The following is a 21,710-nucleotide window of genomic DNA, read 5'->3' as shown; positions in this document are numbered from 1 at the left end:
TGGCAAAGATATTTCATTTATGTATATTTATTTTTCCTTAGATCATATCCACTGAAATTCTTCTTCAGAATTTTATTGAAGTTTTATTAAAGAGTAGTTACTCTCATGAGAAGTGGATTTTTAAATTAACAGAACAGCCAAGCAACATGAATATTGTTGGAGAATAGTGATGATTTAAATCATTTTGAAATTTGTTAACTTCATTTGGATATAATAGATGTAAAATGTATTTACTGTAATAAAAATAAGTTAATAGTGAAGTCATAACATGAAAACTAATAAGCTCACCAAATAAGATGGTACAAATAATGCCTCAATGTCCAAGAATACAGGGAAATTAAACTCTAAGAAATTTTACCTGATTAAGAAAAATAGGACTCTTGGGAAGAAAGCATCCTTTGTTGTAAAAAGAATAATAAATAGGGAAAATGCCATTATTTATGATTAATATTTCAAAATAGTATATGTATCTATATATATCTTGCAATAAATAAAGAGAACATAAATAGTATAGAGATTTGTATAGCACATTTGAGGTTAGTACTCATTTGAAGAGGTAATTGCTGCTTTTCACTGAGAGCTGGGACAAGAAACTACAGGAGATGCTCATTTGATGTGGCTGGAGCAAGGCAGGCGGCCAAGAGTGGATTCACATTTTCTTCTAATCAACTGACGATACCACTGGATTTTCATCTTCTTTCTGCAAATCACTAGATCTCATATTACCAGTCGTTTACTGGAGAATGGCTAGAATCTCTTTAAACTGACTACAAATAATTATTGCAACCTCTTTTCCTGGCTTGATTAAAGGCTTTTTCACCTATTTTGACTTGCATAGTGACACTTTTGCAAAACTCTATGGGAGATATTTTAATTATTTAAACATTTTATGGTATATAAGAAAGAAGTGACTTAAGTAAAATTAAAAGATTTTTTTTTGAGGTGGACCATTTTTTGCAAAGTCTTTCTTGAATTTGTTACAATATTGCTTCTGTTTTACGTTTTGGTTTTTTGGCAACGAGGCATGTGGGATCTTAGCTCTCCCACAAGGGACTGAACTCACACCCCCTGCATTGGAAGGTGAAGTCTTAACCACTGGACCGCCAGGGAAGTCCCAAATTACTTGATTTTAGGTAACTTATTATTAAAGATTATAATATCATAGTCATTTAAATATAAATTTTAATAATCCTATTTTCACTTTTTCCTATTTAATAAGTGATGTGCTATTTAATTAACTTTACATTCATTACCTCATGAAATACATGACTTGCAGACAAATTTTTGAAAAGGCACACTGGTGTATGATTGATTTGGGAACCAAATATATAAGTTTTAGACTATATTGAATATATTCTGATATCAAAATAGAAAATAATTGTTTTCATTAATATATGTCTGGGTATCATACATTTTGAACAAAAATAATCAAGCTATGATAATTTTGTGTTTACTTATAAAACAATAAGACAAAAAGTTTTAAGTGGCAGTCTGTAAGCATTTCTCTGCAATTAATATATATTTGATTTGATTTGACTGTTTTGGTAGCTTATCAGGAGTGTGAGGACATATATATTAAGGGTATGAATGATGTTTATTTCTGATAAATAAGAAGCCAAATTGTATATAACTGTCACTACTTTTTTCATTTTTTAACATTGACTTTTATACCAGACAGATATCCTAATAGGCCAATATAAAAGCTACCAAATATATTAAGATATTTAAGATTTACAGAAAGTATAATTCAATAAACACCCATGTAACCACTACCCAGTTTAGGAAATAAAACATGGCCAACACTATGAAAAGTATAGAAGAATTTTGACCAGATGACTGCAGCTTATAACATCATAGAAATGCTTCTTAAGCTTATTGTCTCACAAATCAGCTATCCATGATATGCATAAGGTAACAATCTATAACTAATTAAAACTAAAACCTCCATGGGAGCTTGCAGTGTTCGCATGACTCGCAAGCGTGCTTCTCATCTGACTGTCACTGATGGCTTTGTATACTCTTAAGAGGTCCTCAAACAGTATTATGTTCTTTAAAAATATTTATGTAATCACTTTATTTACTAATGCTTTCTTTTTTCTTTTTTTGATTTTAACTTTTATTGAAATATAGTTGATTTACAGTGTTGTGTCAGTTTCAGGTGTACATCAAAGTGATTTAGTTATACATGTACATATATATGTATATATATATATATATATATATATATACATACATATATTTTCTTTTCTTAGATTCTTTCTCATTATAGGTTATTACAAGATATTGAATATAGTTCCCTGTGCCATACAGTAGGTCCTTGCTGGTTATCTATTTTATATATACTAGTGAGTATATGTTAATCCCATTCTCATAACTTATTCCCCCCTCTGCTTTCCCCTTTGGTAACCATAAGTTTGGTTTCTGTCTGTGATATTTACTAATACTTTAAAAATAGAACTTGGATTTGAACCTTTACCACCCTGGACAATGTGAAACCCCTGGGACACCTTTGACTCCCAGTGATTTTGTCAAGTGGCTATTGAGAAACCCTGATCCAGGCTATGACAAATGGTAAAAAGTTAGAGATGGATGAGGAAGACGGATAAAGATCCTGGAAATGCAGAGTGAATGTGATGACCACGTACAAAGATCACACAAACGAGTCCATCCCAGAAGTGCGCCTCAAACCTTGGGCCTCCAACACACAGCTCTGGGTTCTGGAAAAGACTCCAGAGTCCAGGGAGTCAGAACCCAGACATCCCCATGTACACCAAAGCAGAGCTGGTCTCTGCAAAGTGTAATGTTTAATAAATGAGGCGAGGTACCCATGGCTACCTCTGAAGCATGTCTATGGAGGTTCCAAATCTCTTTGGTATCGGCCTGTCACAGAGACAAAATTTCTACCTAAAAGACCAAAAGGCCACAGAATTAAAAAACCATGGGAAAATTTTGACCTCAAAACTGGGAATAGCTGTTTCTCCGGCGAAAATCTGTTTGGTCCTCGCTTAGGACCCTGTTAACCATGAATCTATGATCATAGTTCTTTTAAAACTGTTCATTAGAAAACATAGAACAACGTTCCGTTCTTTCAGATCAACCACGAAGGCTTCCACAGAATTCATTCTGCACACTAATCTCCCTCCTTCCCCCATCTTTCCTACCTTCTACTCCTTGTGCCTCATTTTACCCCTACCTTTTTAAAACTTACTCTGTCTTGATGTGCTGTATATTGTGTCTAACTCTTGAAAACCCTTTTGGAGAATATATACAAAGTTTCCAGCTGATAAAGATGAAAAGAACTTAGAGATAACCCCATTCTATCCTCCATATTTAAAGGTAGGCTAGAATTTAGGAATCCCAAATGTAGCGTATTGGTCTTTCCTTAATACCTGATTACCTCCTGTGACACTGGGTTTTCTTGTCTCTCCTCCACCCAAGGGATGTCGCTAGACGTTTCTCCCTACCTGAGAGAATAAGAAATTTAGGAAATTCTGCCTTCTACATCTTGCTTTGGAGAGACAGAAGAAAATTCTGAGAGACCTGCAGTAAGTAGATCAATTTTTGTTTAAACCACATCTGTCAAATATATCTGATCATAAATAAAAACTTTTCTTTCTTTTCTTTTCTAGGAGCACTGTGGAGAGCTGCACCCATGAACACGCCTCGGAACACGCTTTGGGAAGGTCAGGGTTAAGGCAAGGCAAGGCAGCTATCTAACTCCCCATGGCAGGTGACAGAGAGGAACGGTCAAACGTCCAGCTCATTGACACATCAGCCTGAAGAGTGGCTTCTCTCAATGTTGTCAAGTCCAGCAACGCTGCTGCCCTCAGAGCCACCATCCGTCAAGGTACAGGACCTAGTGAAAAAGTGCAGAGGAGGAGGGATGGCAACCACCCTGGGCCTCTCTCCCAGTGCTGTTGGGTGATGCGTGACGCTGTGCGGTACAGCTCAGCCGACAGCCCCGGGGGGCGGGGCCTGGAAGCCTGGGTTTCCCACGCAGCATTAATCCATACCCACTTCGAATTCTGGAAGGACAGTGGTTACAAATCCTTCTTCCACTGACATAAACACCAAGCGACAGAGGGTGTACAGTTCCAGAACCAACAATGTCACACATTGTGTGTACCTCTGCAGACTGGCAGGTGTGTTTATAGACCTCCAAAGGGACGTGACAGTTCAGCAAGATCTGCTGTGGCACGGTAGGCACCTTGGGGGCGGGCACACGGAGCCCTAAGGCCAAGACTCCGGCACAGGAGGCCCTGCTGCTGTGCTCTCTGCCCTCACCGCCTGGGGGACTTTGGACAAGTTACTCACCCTCTCTGAGCTTCAGCTTCCTTTTCAGTAAAATGGGAATAATCATAATAGTAGTAGTAGTAGAGCAGTCTGGCGGATTAAATGACTTAATATTTGCAAAGGGCTGAGACCAGTGCTTGCCTCACTGTACATGCAATATGTGTTGGTTAAATAGAATAGTATCATTAAGTGTTTACTCCAATTTCCCTCTATTGGTATATGTCTCCTTTCGTAATAGACAAAGATGACACACAAGATTGGTGAAAACAAGACCCTCGCGCTCCTCGTTTTGAGACAGCCAGGCCTGACTAATTACAAGGATACAAATGAGGCCAGGCTTGGTAGTGCTGCTTCCAGAGGTGCACATGCTGACTTTCTGGTGGGCTGAGGTAGCCTGTGATGGAGAGCCTCGCTGTTACTTGCACACGCTGATGATTAGGCCTCGCGCACAGTTACCAGAGATTCCAGCAGAACGGGAATAAGGAGGCGGAACAAGAGGCAGGGCTGCCAGAATCACAGGTGGGCCAGCAATTGCCCTGCAAACTGCGTCTCTCAGGGCTCTCCCCTCCTGCTCCACGGGCAGCGCCTCCCAGGAGCCGCCGGTACTGCCTCTGCCTCACCTCCCTTCATAGTCCTTACCTCAGTTGTTAAAAATAATAAAACTAGTTTTAAAACAGACAAAATAAATGTGCCCAAAAGATTGGCACAATAGAGGGAAATACTTCGGTAACATCTTGATTAATTTTTCTTGATGTCTTTGGTATTTACTTGAAAATAGCATCATATAAATATATTTTATGTATTTTTAAAAATAAATATATATTTAATAAATATATATTAATAAATATATATTTATAAAGATTGTCAAATATGTCTTAAGGAAATGTACATTTCTTTAAAAAAAAAAACAAAGCAGGTAATGTACATGAATGATGCCCTAAGTGGTAGAATAAAAGATCTTCATTAGGTGTGTAAGACTAATCCTTATATAAGATACATAAAAAGCTGAGACTGGTTTGCTGTCATCTAATAGCTGACTGTATACTGATGTCATCATAACTGTAATTTTAGAAATGTCAGAATTTATATCGTACAGTTCTTGTAAAAAAAGATGCAGGGAGATCTTACAGATACCAGCCAAGATTGGGGAATATGACAAATCTCTCTCTGAGCGTAAGGACAAGGGGCTGGTGAACTTGGCTTGGCGTGGCTGGACACACTTGCTCTCAGGGCTCTCCTGGACCAGCTCACGTGCTGTGTCTGTGAACATGGCAGCCTGCAGCCTGGCAGCACCTTTATCTGCTCTGGGGAGAAACACAAATGCACACACACACACACACACACACACACACACACACCCCGAGTCCCAGACACCTGGCGCTGTGCTCAGGGAGCTGGCAGAGTGGGGTAAACGCAGAGCTTTTAAGAAGCACAAACCCCAGGCCTCCGTCTGGGTTTACATTTCCGCCAGCTCAGTTTCCAGTGCAGGGTTTGCATACTGCTTTGAACTTTGGCTTTTACAGTTGTTGCCTTTAAAGTTCTGGAACATTCTGAGCGTGGCGTCCTCTCACACTGTCTCTGGCGGGGCACTTCTTACCCCAAGGCACATCTTTTAATGTGTCTTTTTTTCTCTTATCTCAGGCAGCTCCCACTTGTTTCTGTGAATCATCTGATGACATGCACGGGTGATTTTTTGTTGATACCGACACCTGAATGCTAATATGTAGGGAGCAATCTCAAAGCAGGTCTAGTGCGTTTGGAACGTATTTCTCACCTTTCATGATTTTAATTTTTGTTACTACAGTATTGCGATAGGCAGGCTGCTATCTTAACGACCTTTTCCATGTGAGACATGCCTAATGCAATTGTGAAGCAAACGATCACTTCAAGGAAAACTATCTCCCCAAATTATGACTTGCATCTACAGTCATGGAGGCTATTAGAATATATATTTTTAAAAAGCTCTAAGCTGATCCATTGCTTAGGATTTTGAGATTCCCCACTGCTCTGCGATGTTTCCATTCTGTATGCACGGCACAGATTCCTGCCAAGCCTATTACAGTGAATAAACAATGTCTCCTCTGTCAGAACAGAGGATGAATAATATCACAAAATTCTCCTCTAATGTACCGCCTCCACTTCCCCGACCCAACCCCTTCAGAAGAGAGCAGGCAGGATGAGGACTGGGGAGGAGAACATTCTTCCACCCCCCTGCCAATCTGGAATTGCATTCTGGCCAGCTCAGGACTAAGTACTGTCAACGCTATATCAACTGCTAAACAGAGAAAGTTGACAAGTTTATTTTCTTTGAAATTGGATGGTAGATTTTTGCATTTCTCTGTGTGAGTGCACACAAATATCTTTCTCGAAGGAAGGAGGCAGTTCATCTGCTATAATTTCAGGGCCTGGAGAAAACAGCTTTTAGCTACAGACTGAGCAGCAAGAGGGGAACTTCATAGAAATGACACAGCAATTTGTGTTAAAATATTGACAGCTAATTCATGAGTGATGGAGCTGACTAGGAATTCAGCTGCTTCTGTGAAGATCTTTACTCTCTCGCTAAGCTCATGATTCATAAAGAAAATGCCTGGAGTTACTTCTCTGAAACATACAGTATGATGCTGACAGATTTCTCTTTGGTGTCTCTGTCTCATATTTATTCTCTCTCTGTCTCTCTGTCTCTGTCTCTCTCTCTCATACACACACACACACACACACACACACACACACACACACCCCTTCCCCTCCCCCCAAAAGAGGCATCGCGAATATAACGTTCCAAACAAGAACATCATTCATGAAGCATTTATCACCAGCCAATGAAAGATATACTTAGTAGGTATTTTCATAAAAGAAGAACACAGATTTCTTTTAAACTCTCCCATATTCATAAGTCTTAGTTGGTGTAAAATACTATGATTCAGGTTTTTTCCCCCTTGTGATGTGAATACAACATATATCTTATTTTAACCTCTGAAAGGAATTACCCAACTCTTTCCTCATAAAAGAAGAAATGCTATTTTTACAATTAGACCACACTGCCTTTTGTTTTCATGAATATCTGAGAGACACTGACACGAAGAAAAAAATACAGATTCCCCTTTCTCCCCTTTTTCCCACACATTTTGAGTCCAGCTCAGTGGGCTCCCAGATTCTGCCAGCACTCTCCTGGTAACACATTTAGAAGAGACTGCAGGATATCCCAACAGCGCTATTTTCTTCCCTCCGGCTCCCTCTCCTTTCTCTCCTATCACTCTAGGTTTGTACCAGACTAAACAATTAAGCCTTTGTGTGCTACCGCTGCAATCTGCAAATTCTAATGATGTGCCCCCATCACTGGTACAATGGTAATATTTACCTTGAAGAAATGTTTGTCCAAATAAGTATTCAAAATGCTGGCAATGTATTCCCTTTGAAATGTTGTGGTGGTGAATGTTCTCCCGTCCTTCTTGGCCTATAACCAAAGAGAAAAAAAGTTAGGGAAAAAGAAAAAAAAGACAGATGGATAGAGACTGTGACAGATACTGGTCCAGTTCAGTGTAAAAATGCTGGCACATTTATGCCAAACACTGAGCTTTATATTCCTTCCTGAACAAAGCAAACTACAAAGTAGAGGAAAAACTACACACAGTAGTGAATGAATAAAAAAATTTCTCCAAAATAGCAGCCAAGTCAATGTCTAATCAAATACACATCAATCTACTTGCTCTTTCTCTATTTTTCCTAGTTTTATGACAAAGAAATCTATGTGTTATCGTAGTGATACTAAAATTCAAATAACTGTTGTCTGATTTTGAGATAAAACAAGTGATTTATTTGAAAAGAGTATGCTTCGAGGTAAGGTAAGCTGTGATTTAATTGTGAGAATGTCTTACGAATAACAGAACCTTTGATGCGGCATGAACGGTGTGGCCCGAATGGCGCACCGATCTAACCCTGAGCGGTTCCTTCATCCGTTCCACTGTGGAAATGGGGAAGATGTGCGGGAATGGAGGAGACCACAGGAATGACTTCAGTTGATCTCCCATCTGTTTTTCTGCTCTGTGTCTGGTGCCCTGCCTTTTCTCCATCCCGCTTTCCTCTCCAATTCTCTTCCCATCCTCTAATAAACACCTCCTGTACCGAACCTCTCTTGTACATAAGATACCATGAAAAGTACAGTGACAAAGGGAGGAGGGCAGAAGGATGAAATGAATAAATAAATGAATCTCCAAGGAGAATATCCTGGATGTTGTCTAAGACTCAGAACCACGCATTATTTTACAGACCGAGATATAATTCCTGATTTACAATATAAAAAACTGAATAGAACACCAGCCTTCTAGATTTTCATCTAGTAATGTTCTTTTATTAGGACCACATATGCTCTCTTAGACTGAGTGTTGCTTTCTTCCATAGGAGAATCAGCAGATTATTTATATTATCTTTAGGTACATCAATTGTTTCCCTGACAGTTACCAAGTGAGACATGGCTGCCTTTTGTTTGCCACTGTATTCAGCTACATTATTATTTTCTTTTTAAAAAATAAGTCTAAAAAGATTAGAACAAGACACATAGTCACGGGCGGTCTTTCTCCAACTCGACTCCAGGTCTTTGTCAATCATGCAAACTAAGAGGGCAGGGCTTCTCTGGGTGAAGGGCTTGACAGACAAGAGCCTTTCTTAAGCCATCTTTCCGTCTCTCATTAGATTTCAAATCAAACCTCCTCCTGAACTCCTGCCATACAGATATATTTAGATGTGGATTCCAAACCTCTCCACTTCCCCATGTTTTCACTGTCAATCCCAGAGAACTCTCTTGAATTCATTAGAGATATGAGAAAGATTTATTATCTAAAGCAAATTGCTACAGTAAAAAAATAAAATGAAAAGAATAAACATTTTTCTTAAAATGCCAAATCTTATTAATATGTATGGGAAATAATATGTTTGCATATACTATCTGTATTACCAGACAGGAGTAAAGAGTCTGATTTTACAACTGAACATATTATTTGACAGCTAATTTAATAACATAAAAGTGGTGCATAATTTTGCATTTTCAGAACATGAATTTCACGAGTTATGTTTTTATTCCAAGGAAACAAGGTAATCAAGACAGTGTGGTACCAGCATAGGGTAGACATCTAGATCAGTGGAACAGAATTCAGCACCCAAAAATAAACCCATATATCTATGGTCAATTGATTTTTTGACAAAGGTGCCAAGACTATTCAATGGGGAAAGAATAGTCTCTTCAGCAAAAGATTATGGGGCAACTGATAGCCCCATGCCAAAGAATGGAGTTGGATCCTCAACTCAGACTGTATAAAAAAGTTAACTCAAAATGAATCAAATGCCTAAATTTAAGAACTAAAACTACAAAACTCTTAGAAGAAGACATAGGGGTAAATCTTCATAAGTTCAGATTTGGCACTGGTGTTTTACATGTAATACCAAAAGCACAAGTAACAAAAGAAAAATAGGTAATTTAAGTTTCATCAAAATTAAAAACATTTTTATATTTTAAAGGATACTATCAAGAACGTGAAAAGACAACCCAAGGAATGAAAAAATATATGTGTAAATCATATCTGATACAGGACTTTTATCTAGAATATGCAAAGAACTCTTACAACTCAATAATGAAAAGACAACCCAACCAAAAACAAGGAAAAGATTTGAATAGACATTTCGCCAAATAAATATGGCCAAATAAGCACATGAAAAGATGCCTCATCAAGGAAATGCAAATCAAAACCACAATGAGATATCACTTCATACCCACTAGGATGACTATGATTGAAAAATCTAAGATAGTAGCAAGTGTTGGCGAGGATGTGGAGAAATTAGAACACTCATACCTGGCTGATGGGGATGTAAAATGGTACAGCCACTTTGAAAACAGCCTGTTTGTTCCTCAAAAAGTGAAACATCGAGTGATTTTACCCAGTAATTCCACTCCTAGGTATATGCCAAGAGAAATGAAAACGTTAAGTCCACACAAAACTTGTATGTGGATGTTCATAGCAGCATTATCCATAGTAGCCCCAGAATGGAAACAGTAGAAATGTCCATCAACTGGTGAATGAATAAACACAATATAGTATATCCATATGAAAGAATATTGTTTGACCATAAAATGAAATGAAGTACCGATACATGCTAAAACACGGACGAACCTTGAAAACATGCTAAGGGAAATGTCAGTCACAAAAAACCCCACATATTATCTGATTCCATTTACATGAAATGTCCAAAATGAGCAAATATATAGGTTGCTTAGGGCTGGGGGATGATCATCATGCGGATGATAGCTAAGAGTTGTGTGGTTCCTCTTTGAGGTAACTCGAATGTTCTAAAACTGATTGTGGTGATAGCTGCACAGCTCTTTGAATATACTAAAAACCATTAAATTGCACACTTTAAATGGGAGGTGAATTATATCCCAATAAATGTGTTACCAAAACAATATTCTAAGGAATGTGGACATTACACATTACAATGTCAGTCATTTTCTAGATCAATCTGAAATAAATATGGCAAACCCAAGTATAATTGTAGCTGGAATCACTGGAGTTGCTGTACTGAGGAAAGGTCTCCTGGCTCCACTGAAAACTATCATAGTCTGACTGAGACAACCTGAGTATAATTCTGCATGGACCAAATATTCCTTCAGGTCCTCTCTCATCCTCATGACTATCTCTGAGTGTGGACAGCAGTTAATTACCGCAAACAATGATTGATCCAATCAAACAGCAATCCTATGCTTTCAATGCTGATTTCTTTTCCCACTGAATGGAATTTTGGACTTCTGAAACCAGGTATCTAATCAAATATGAGTGGCCCCCTGCCCTGCATACACTAAGTCAGTAGAAGGCCAATCTTAGCACTGCTTCTTCTATACCGATTTCACTGACAGTTCTCATGAGGACTCTTACCAGCTTCTTAACATGGATGATGTCATTCATAAGAGGCTCCAACAAACGGACTCCAGTAATTCATGATGCTTCTTGCCTACTAACCTGAAGGCTTGTTCTGGCTAAAGCCTCTCAGAGGATCTGAAATAGAATTCTATTTCTGGGCCACTGGGACTATGCACCTGACAGATGGCCTGGCCCAAGCCCCAGCTGCCATTGCTGAGGAGAAGTTTAGGGAGAGGAGCATTTCTTCAAAACTATGCCCTACAGTCCCTCCTAAGGAAGTAGTGATGACACTGACAGCAAACCTCCCTGCTACCTGTGTAGATACATACTGGGATCTGGTAGCACAGACTTAAGAAACATGAATCCAAATTCAAGTTTGAGAGGCTAGACATCTACTCAGTATGAGACTAGACTCAAGGAGCTCAATGAGTAATTCTTAAATTTAAAAGAAATTTAAAGGTGAGCTATAAATCAACATCCCTTGATACTTGAACCCTTTCTACAATGTCTGTAACATCCAGTTCATGAGTGCAAAGTCAAAAATACTTGGCTAAATGTAGCAGTTAAAAGTACTGAGCACTGATTGAATCACAGTGCCTAAGATATAATAATCACTCAATATTTATTCGCTGATTGAGTAAATTTTAAAAAATCAGAGCAGACTCGAGGATATTGCTATAATAAAGCCACCCTCAGTTTCAGTCCCTAAAGACAGAGAAAGGAGTAGGATTGCAGGTCGCTCATGATGGACATATTACCATGGCAATATATCATGCGTGCAAATGCCAGCCAAGTAAATACTATCCTTATCCATGCTGTAGTGGAAATAAACCAATAAACGAAACTTAGACCTGCTATTCCAGCCTATGCCAGATTCCCTCTCATAAGGAAAGGCTTCCAGAAGGAATCCCTTTCTACCTCTTGGAAGCACTGCTAGGTTTGAGCTAGCCGTAAGGAAGGCTTAGTGGCTGCAACCCAGCTGGAGTCCTGGTTCTGATATCCAGGGCTATGCAGAACAAGTCCAGTACTTTCTCTACATGGCAACCTTTGAAATACTTGAAGATACGTGTTTAAAGAGGTCTCTCCTCTGCTGCCTTTTAGTGTTCCCTTCTCCATTTCAAAGAGTATAGTTCTGAGTACCACCTACTATGACTCAAAAGAGCACAAAGGCTATATGCAGAAGGGAGCTGAGTCCTGGCCAGGCCTGCTCATGAGAGCAGAGCATGCTGAGAGCCCAATCCAGCTACAAAGCCCAATCTAGGAACCAAACACAACATCCAATGGACAAGATAACCTTGATCTGATTTAGAAAATAGTCGTTATCTGGGTTTTGTTGACGGTTGGTAGGGGAATTCTCAGGGCCCAGCTATCATAGGGAGGGCAGAGCTATCATCAGGCAGCAATAAGCTGGTCAAGTCAGGAAGGTGGTCCACTACTGTCCTGGAGGTCCAGTCACAGCTACAGAATCTGGCCACTGGGCAGGATCCCTGGGTAAGAGGCACACTTCTCTAGAAGACCTCCTGGCGAGACCAAGATAGACCATGGTACCCAAAGTAGACACTGAGTCCCAGACACTTAATACACAGGAAGATAAAGAGCTGAAACTTGGAAGGTCAAGGAGTGAGTCTCAGGGGAACCTGGAAGTCATCCCTGGGATACCAGATCCTACATCCAAGGATGGCCACTTGGAATGCAGTGATGATCATCCCAGTGGTCAGCACTGAGGCAATACCATTCTCAGCATGGGAGATCAAAATTCAACAAACACACTCAGCCAGCATTGAGCAAGATGACTATGGGCGAGGCACAGAGAGAACATGATGAGTGGTATGCCCTGCTGCACTGCGGGTTTAAGGATTAAACATCTTAGTATTTCCTGCTTTAGTGAGAACGAATTCAGATCTGGGGAGGGCGAGACAGTGCATGCAAGCGGACCAAGTGGGGAGGAAACAGGGAAGGTAGGAGGAGACAAGCTGGGGGCTGACACTTCCATTTGCTGGTGTTCTCTTTTAGATGACTAAGCTCGAAGGCAGTTCTCCAGATGAAGTAACACTGCATCCGGGAAGAGGAGCTCAGGACTCTTACTTGAGTCAGTTCAGATGCTACACTTTTATTTAGAAAGCCTAAGATCACTGGAGCTTTGCTCGCCAGCTACGTTATACTGTGGGCATCTATGAATCTTTTACTTGATTAACACAAAATCTAAATTTGTTTCATCTATGATGCTGCTAAGCCACATCTCTCTTTACTGCCTTTTTGCAATTTAATTGGTGGTGGTGGTGGTGGTGAGGTGCTCTCGTCATCCCTGTTCCACGTCTACGTCTTAGATGTGGGTCATTGCATTAAATGTCAAGTTGTTATCGAATTCTGTTTCCTTCATTTGTTATTACATTAGCCATCTCTCCCAGTTTGCGGCCACGCATTTATAGTGTTTTACCCAAATGAGTCCTCATGTTGACTAGAATAGGATTAGGTTCAAATACCAGAAACCTTTTTCCAGGAAGAAAGCGATTTATTAATCAGTTCCCTCTGGATATACTTACCAAACCAGTTATTAATCGAGCTCATTATACACACCCCCTATTTGTCCAAATGTTAAATGTTAACAACGTGATACCCTCTGGTTAAAAAGAATCAAATATATCTCTAAACAAGTATATGCTAATTGTTATTAATCCTTCTGAATTCTATGATAGGTTTCATAAATTGTCAGTATAACAGAGATCAACCTCAAAGCAAAGACATATACTTCCATTAAAATTTCAATATTCAGCCTTTGACAGTAATCATCCAAGAAAACTACAACCTAAATATGCATAATGGTACAGCAATGAAAGGAGTAGCTAAGGACAATGTATATGGGCTAAGGTATACTGTGCAGTATTGGAAAACATAACTTATAACGTTTCCTTCTCCTGCATTCTTATTTCCCTCGGGCTGCACTTCTCCTCTTGCTAAGCTCCCCCATGTTTTCTGGCCATTTTTTCTTGCTGGTTCTCCCAGCTGTGTCTCTCGTCTTTTCCACCCATCCCCCCACCCCCCAGCTGCTTTAGCTCACACTTCCAGCCTTCCTGGTATTTACTGTGTTAACAGTTTTAGTCGTCACACCATCTGATGTCTCCTGCTTCATTTTTCACACAATCTAACAGCTGAAATCCCTGATGTATGCAAAGCAACAGTCCATTAATAAAAGAGTTTTCCTTATTGAGAACAAAAAAAAAATGGAAAAGGCAGGAAAGGGTAGTTCACAGAGGTGCCAAAGAGAGGCCACTATGTAGATAAGATGAAGGAAAAAAAAGACTTTTTTAAGCCTCAAAAAGATTATGACACTGGGAAATCTAAAAATCCCCTTCAACGGTGTGGTTTAATGAAAATAATCCCCTTTCCAAGAAGAATGTATTCTAGGGAACGGATGATAAAAATCCTTAAACACGTATCCTTATACTATCTACAATATACAGAACCCAGGTAAGCATTGATACAGTTATAATATATATACTAAGTTATTAACAAATGATATTTTCTTAGCAAAGCCTTCTTTTTGTTAGTCTGTTACATGGAAAGAGGCTTAAAATGACAACTTCTACTCTAAGCCTTATCTGTAAGCCTGCATCCCAAGTGAACAAGGCTTGGGCATGAATTCCTTGCAGTTTCAATATTCACAGAGAAAAAATCAAAATGACCAAAGCGCTCAACAGGAAAAAAAATCCTTTCTTAATGGCAAAAAATAGAATAGCTTACAGTATGCAAATTTAATGTATTTAAGGAAAATTGCATGCTTTTCGGATATCTGAACAAAAAGCAAGGTAGCATAAACACAAACACTAAAAAGATTAGCTTCGGAACTTAAATGTTGCTGCAGTGAACGGAAAATAAATTGACTCCTCTAACTACTAGTTTATGAATTGGAAGTAAAAAAAAGTATTTAAAACATCCTCCTTTAGGCAAAGTAAATAAACAGGGAATAATAACCAGGGCAAGCAAAGAGGTCACTCATTCATTCATTCATTTCCTTATTCACCTTTCAATGATATTTCCTTGCTTAAAAAAACCAAAAAGTAAATATTATTCCATTCCCTTCCACTCTGTGTATCTGAAAAGCTGTCTTTTGGACTGGGACTTAGGCTGCCATATATATATATATATATATATATATATTTTTAAGGAATTCCTTTTTTAAATTTTTATTATTTATTTATTTATTTTTAGCTGTGTTGGGTCTTCGTTTCTGTGCAAGGGCTTTCTCTAGTTGCGGCAAGCGGGGGTCACTCTTCATCGCAGTGTGCGGGCCTCTCACTGTCGCGGCCTCTCTTGTTGCGGAGCACAGGCTCCAGACGCGCAGGCTCAGTAGTTGTGGCTCACGGGCCCATTTGCTCCGCAGCATGTGGGATCCTCCCAGACCAGGGCTCGAACCCGCGTCCCCTGCATTGGCAGGCAGACTCTCAACCACTGCGCCACCAGGGAAGCCCAAGGCTGCCATATATTGAGTCTACAGCTTTGGCTTGTTTCTGCCTAAAGACAGATACTTAACTGGGTAGCCACCAGGCCCACTGCCTTTGTTTATCACAGAGCCTCAGATCAGCCTTCAGACATTTCCCGATGAGCAGTAACTACTAGTTTCGGGACCGCCCAAGGGGTAGTGAAGTTAGAGGGTTGCTGATCACCGATCTTTTCCAGAAGAAGTTGTGCAAATGGTACATATGTGTGTGGTGGTGAGCAGACGGGGGGATGCAAGGAAACTTCCTCTTGCATAGGAAGCTGAGGAAGGAAACTTGAAGTTTGTCCATGTACACTTTCAAGATCCAAAATTCATAGAAAGATACTTACTGTTAGGAGCCCCAGCCACAGAATAATTCAAGACAGAAAGGGCCATTCCCTCTGTTCTTAAGGTTCTGAAGAACTGGCTGTGTTGCTTGTGTTGACCTGAGGCAATGGCTCTGCTGGTGGGTTAAGAGAACGGGTTGCACTTCGGCTCTGGTTATTTTCCCCATTATTGAAAAATTGTTGTCTATAAAGTCTCTGAGTTTCACAGGGATGTGTAAGGATGTGGTGGGGTAGGTTGGCATTTTGTAGATGGACCATATGGGACAAAGTAACTTTACGGTGACCCCTTCCTTTCCATATATGTATATATAGAGATTATATGTCTATATCCATCTCTTTCTCTCTCTCTACATATACATGTGTGTGCATACAGAGAATATATATTTAATATGTAAGTAGTGAGAGAATACACACACACACATACACACACACATTTGACTACTTCAATCTTAGACTTTCAACACTGCCTGCAGACACCACACCAGAACTGTACCATTGATAGGATACCTATGTGGCCATTCTCTTATGACCCAGGGTTAGTTTTATGAGATGCTATCATATGTGTGACATTTCAATCATTTATTTGATGGAAAATAACTATTAGATGACCTAAGTTGAGCTTTAGAGAAATTCTGAGCCACTTAGTGAGATGTAATGCTCAGTATCCCAGAGAAGGTCAAGGAGATTCAATGGAATGGAAATAATGCATAAACTAATGTATGCACGCTAGCAAGAGCCTCGAGATAGTCAATGCTCCGCAAATGTCAGCTCTATTATGACCTGTAAGCAATGGTATATTCAACAGAACTGAAGGTATCGTGATGGACTCTAGTCTACTAAGCTCATCTCTGCAGGGAGGCTACACTTAGATACTGTACTATAGGTGTGTGTATAAGTTGCCTGTATGTGATCATTTCTTGTCTGTTATAGGTTGAATTGTATCCTCCCCAAATTCATATGTTAAAGTTCTAATCCCCAGTACCTCAGAATGTGACCTTCTTTGGAAACAGGGTCATTACAGATATGATTAGTTGCGATGAAGTCTTACTGGAGTAGGGTGGGCCCCTGATCTAATATGATTGGGTTCTTATAAAAAGGGGAAGTTTGAGAGGTGCACACAGGAAGAACGCCCTGGGAAGATAGGAATTACACTGCCACAAGCCAAGGATGTACCAACAGCTAGGAGAGAGGTCTGCAACAGGTCCTGCCCTAGTACCTTCGGAAGGGGAAATGGCCCTACTGACACCTTGATCGTGGACTTCTAGCTTGTGGCACTTAAATTTCTGATGTTTAACCTACCCAGTCTGTGGTACTTTATTATGGCAATCCTAGGAAATTAATACAGAGCCAGTACATGAAAAAATGGTCGTTTCCTAATATTGCAGTCCTGAGTTAAAGGAATAGAGGTGATATAAAATAGATAACAAGGACCTACCGTATAGCACAGGGAACTACATTCAGTATTTTATAGTAACCTATAAGGGAAAAGAATCTGAAAAAGAATATATATATATATATACATATATATGTGTGTGTGTATATATATATATGAAACTGAATCACTTTGTTGTGATTACACTTTGCTGCGTTTACACAATGTTGTAAATCAATTATACTTCAATAAAAATTTTTAAAAAATTTTTAAAAAGGAATAGAGATGAGGGTGAGCAAGGTAGCACTCATCACTTTACACATCTCATATCAAGAAAGTTTACATATCAACCCAGCTGTTACAATGGAGTTATTTCTTAATTATATGAATTCAAGTAAACATTGAAATAACAGGTTCACATAATTCATAATACAACTTCAAAGAAGGAATTTGTATTTTTAAACATTCTTGTCAATAAGACTGAGGGACTAATTACCTAAACATCATGAAGCAGAATTAAAGAGAAAACATTCAATCATTTCTTTAATCTTGAGGAAAGTTTTGAGAGGATTCCCTAAGAATTTGACCAAAATTTCTAGGGAATTTTGTTTTGCTTTATTGGGACATCTATTTAGATTGAATTATTTATATATTTATATAATTACTTATATATTTATTTTCTTTGACTGCTCCTCTTGGATAATTCATGTTTTTCCTTGAATTCATCCTTAAAAGTCTGCCCTGCTCTACTGTTTAGCACTTGCGCATATTTCAGAGTTGGATTAATGTAATTTTAGAGTTAAAAGAAACTCCGCAATATTTCAGCTCATTAATTTTAGCAACAAGGAAGCCAATGCCCAGCTGTGATCACACAGCTCGTCAAGGTAGAGGCTGGAACAGAACGTGGCCACTTTTCATTACTTCCAGATCTATGGCCCTGGCTTCACCATGTTTCACGGATGCTACCTGTGTGTGCTTCCCTAATCAGATAATCTGGCTTCAGGGTTGGTGCCTTTTATTTTTTTTTAATCTCATCCAAAGATTCTCCTGCAATGCCACATCCAGAGCAGGCATACCAAAATGCCTGTTTAAATATGGATTATTGATGATATAGCTAAGTTTCTGTACGAAGATACTAGCAACTGATCATACATAACTGCTCTTCAGTATACTGTTATTTTTTAAGAAGTCTCTTCAATTTATTTACTATCTAGAATATATTTTCTTTAACCTGACCATAGAACTAATCGGCATTATATACAACCCAGGTTTTATCTTCTTAGCTGTTTTGATATCCAGGCCAATGGAATTTTAAGTGCGATGTGAAATCTGGCCTTTATTACTGTGGCCCTTTGTCTGGGTGTCTGGTCAAAGAAGTCAGTCCATCTACTTGGTTAAGTAAGGTGGGAAGAGGAAAGAGAAGAAGGAAAGAAAAGAAAAGCAGAAATGACAAATAAGCTTTAAAGATTCTGAACTCCCTTAGACAAAGACATGATTTCTAATATTACAGTTGGTAAAAATCACCAGACAACAAAGGCTTCAGGAGGTAACATGGCTGTATCTTCACATACAAAATGGAAACAGCTGAGAGCAGTTTCCATATCAATCTGCCCAAATGGAGATAACTGGTTTCATCCACAAGCCTAGATAAAAGAAGAAACAAAAACACCCCCCAAATCTAACTGTGAGAGAGAAACGAGAAATATAGTAGCAGCTTCCTCACTACAGAAGTACGTTTTTTTAGTCTGCCATCAACAGGTGTTGCCATGGTAACTATCTTGTAGTTAAGAAGTAGTAGAGGTATAAAAAACCACAATAAAGGGGAAAACAAGAAAAGTGTGCTGTAGTAAAACTAACCTCAGACCTCACAGAATGAGCAGGAGAGACTTGCTCTCCTATTCGCCAGGTCTCTGTGTCGCTGGAAAAGGGCTCAGCCCAAGAGCATGGTCCTTGGAAGACCCAGGGAACTCTCAGGGGAGCTGCTGTGGCCCTCAATTTATCTTAGGTGCTAATTTACATCCCCACTCCCACAGGTACATTTTAGCTTTTTGATGTCTTTGTGGGAAAGGTTACAGTTTTGTAACGTTGTGTCTGGAAACCTCTGGAAAGGGAACATATATCAGTGAACAACTTCCTTATTGTCCTTCTACTTCTCACAGGTAGTGTGTTTAGTAACGATTTCTCTGTGTTCTCTCTCCATATGGAGAAGCCAGGGTTTGCATGCAATGAATTAGTGCGATAATAACAGCTATTTCTTGCTTTGAACAACTATAGCCAGTATTTGTAGCCCTGGTACCAGGAAATACCTCAGAGCCTGGCTAGGATTAGAAGACCATTTCCATGGTCCTTCCTTCATTACTCACAGCTAGTGGTAGTATCCCATACTTTTTTCATCCCAAATATATTAGCATCACGAATGATGAAATAATAATCATTCTGCATTTTTATTTTGTAAGCTATTGTTGATGACCCCATGAAAGGGCACAACCTATCCCCTTTATTTAGCCAGCTTTTTGTTCTTGCTCAAATGACCACTCCATTTTATAAATAAATAACATGGATACATACAGTTTGCTAACTTCTGTGATGCTTTAAAGTTAGGACAGCTGATGAAACAAGATTTTGAAGGCTAACATCTGAAAGGTTTAGCCTGAGAGACAAATCTGTGTGGTACCTAGGATACTCTGTTGAGACCAAGCAGGCGTCAGAGTGCTGTGGAAAATAAAACAGCTGAGGTGTGAGCAGAGATGGCTCTGGGACCTGACTTTACTTCCCTTGTCCATTTCTGGAACTCAGGGTCCCATTCCCTAAAGAGATGGAAGCTCCACCTCCTTCAAAGGGTTCATGTGAGACTCAAATGAAATAATGCCTATGAAAGCATTACTTTGTTCATAAACATTAAACACTAGGCCAATGAAAGCTGATGTTGGAAATATGATTGTCACTTGTTTTTCAAACTTTCTGCTATGTTGGTATTACCTGATTCACATTTTTGAGGATAAGTAGGCCACGAAATTTTCACACGATGCTTCTGGCAGAAAATCTTTTGCCTTGTTATCAGTTGGAGGCACTTATCTGATCTGGTTGTCATTGTATCCTATTAGTTCCTGTTCTTTCGATATTTTGTTCTCAGGCTGGCAGATTTGTATCAGGGGGTGCATGTGTGTGTGTGTGCATGTGCGTGTGTAAATGAGGACAAGGCGTAAGGGAGGGAGGAGAGAAAGGAAGGAAAAATGAGAGGAATAAATGAGTTAACAAAGTGGGAAAGAGCTTTCTTTCCCATTCCGCAGATATGTAGCCATCCCTGATGGTGTTTGTTATTGTATTTGCAATCTGTAGATCACTAGGCATACGTTCTTGGTGGCCTTACACACTCTTCAGCAGAAGCAGTTCTGGGGACGTCACTGATGTCTGCCACCGACTCTCCTCTCATGATGTTCTGTTTCTCCATTTTCAGGCCAAAGGGCTTTGCCAACTGTAGTTCAAGATGCACAAGTCCTTCTGTTTCTCAAACTAAAACCCCTCGATCTCTTTTACAATAAGATACACACCTTCTGTCTTCCTTGTGTGCTTGTTTTATTAAAGAACAGCTCCCACTTTAAAATGTTGCCCTCTTACTTCTGAGTGTTTTGAATTCATGGCCCCCACTTTATCCCTTCCATTCTGTCTCCCACTTTCCCCCTTAAAGCCTGCTGTTCATCCCATTCAAATGTTGGCCAAGTCCCATGGATTCTACCTCCTTACATTTTTGTTATAGTAAATCTCCAGCCCATTGTAACACATGCTTATTGAAAAGGTTCACAGAATACAGAAAAATACATCATACAAAATGAAAGTTCCTTTTCATCTTACCGCCCCAATCCCACTTCCTTCCCTATAGGTTAGCACTGTTCGAGGTGAGTAAAAACGCTTGAAAAAGGTCTCAAAAGATACAAAAATCTAAAGGTATTTTTTTCTTTCTTTGTTACATATATGGTATTCTACACAAGGCGTTGTTCAACTGTTTCCTTGTGTTCATTTACGGTATTTTAGAGAACTTTCCATGAAAGTAAATATTGAGTTATCTCATTTCTCTTAATTATAGAGCATTCAATGGTATTATAAATATACTATATTTAGACATTTCCATGCCAATGGATATTTAGGTTGTTTTTGGCTTTCCTCAGTTAGAAGCAATGTTACAAAGATTACTGTTGCATATATATCTCACTACAAGAGTGAGTACATCGATGGGACAGATTCCCAGACATGGAATTGATGGGTCACAGAGCATGTGCACTTTTTGTTTCATTCTCTCTCTCTTTATCGACCTAAAA

At 39.3% G+C, this 21,710-nt stretch overlaps 1 protein-coding gene across 2 annotated transcripts in view; it reads right to left on the bottom strand.

The window, feature by feature from the left end:
• PAG1 (phosphoprotein membrane anchor with glycosphingolipid microdomains 1) overlaps positions 1-21,710 on the bottom strand; it is a 134,045-nt gene that overhangs the window by 47,218 nt on the left and 65,117 nt on the right. For both annotated transcript variants that reach the window (XM_059901542.1, XM_059901543.1), the window contains exon 3: positions 7,652-7,747. The gene's annotated coding sequence lies outside the window, so the exon portion shown is untranslated. The remainder of the gene's footprint in view (positions 1-7,651; positions 7,748-21,710) is intronic.

The sequence above is a fragment of the Balaenoptera ricei genome, chromosome 17 (assembly GCF_028023285.1).
Source record: "Balaenoptera ricei isolate mBalRic1 chromosome 17, mBalRic1.hap2, whole genome shotgun sequence".
Lineage (NCBI taxonomy): Eukaryota > Metazoa > Chordata > Mammalia > Artiodactyla > Balaenopteridae > Balaenoptera > Balaenoptera ricei.
This window is presented reverse-complemented; position numbering and strand designations above follow the sequence as displayed.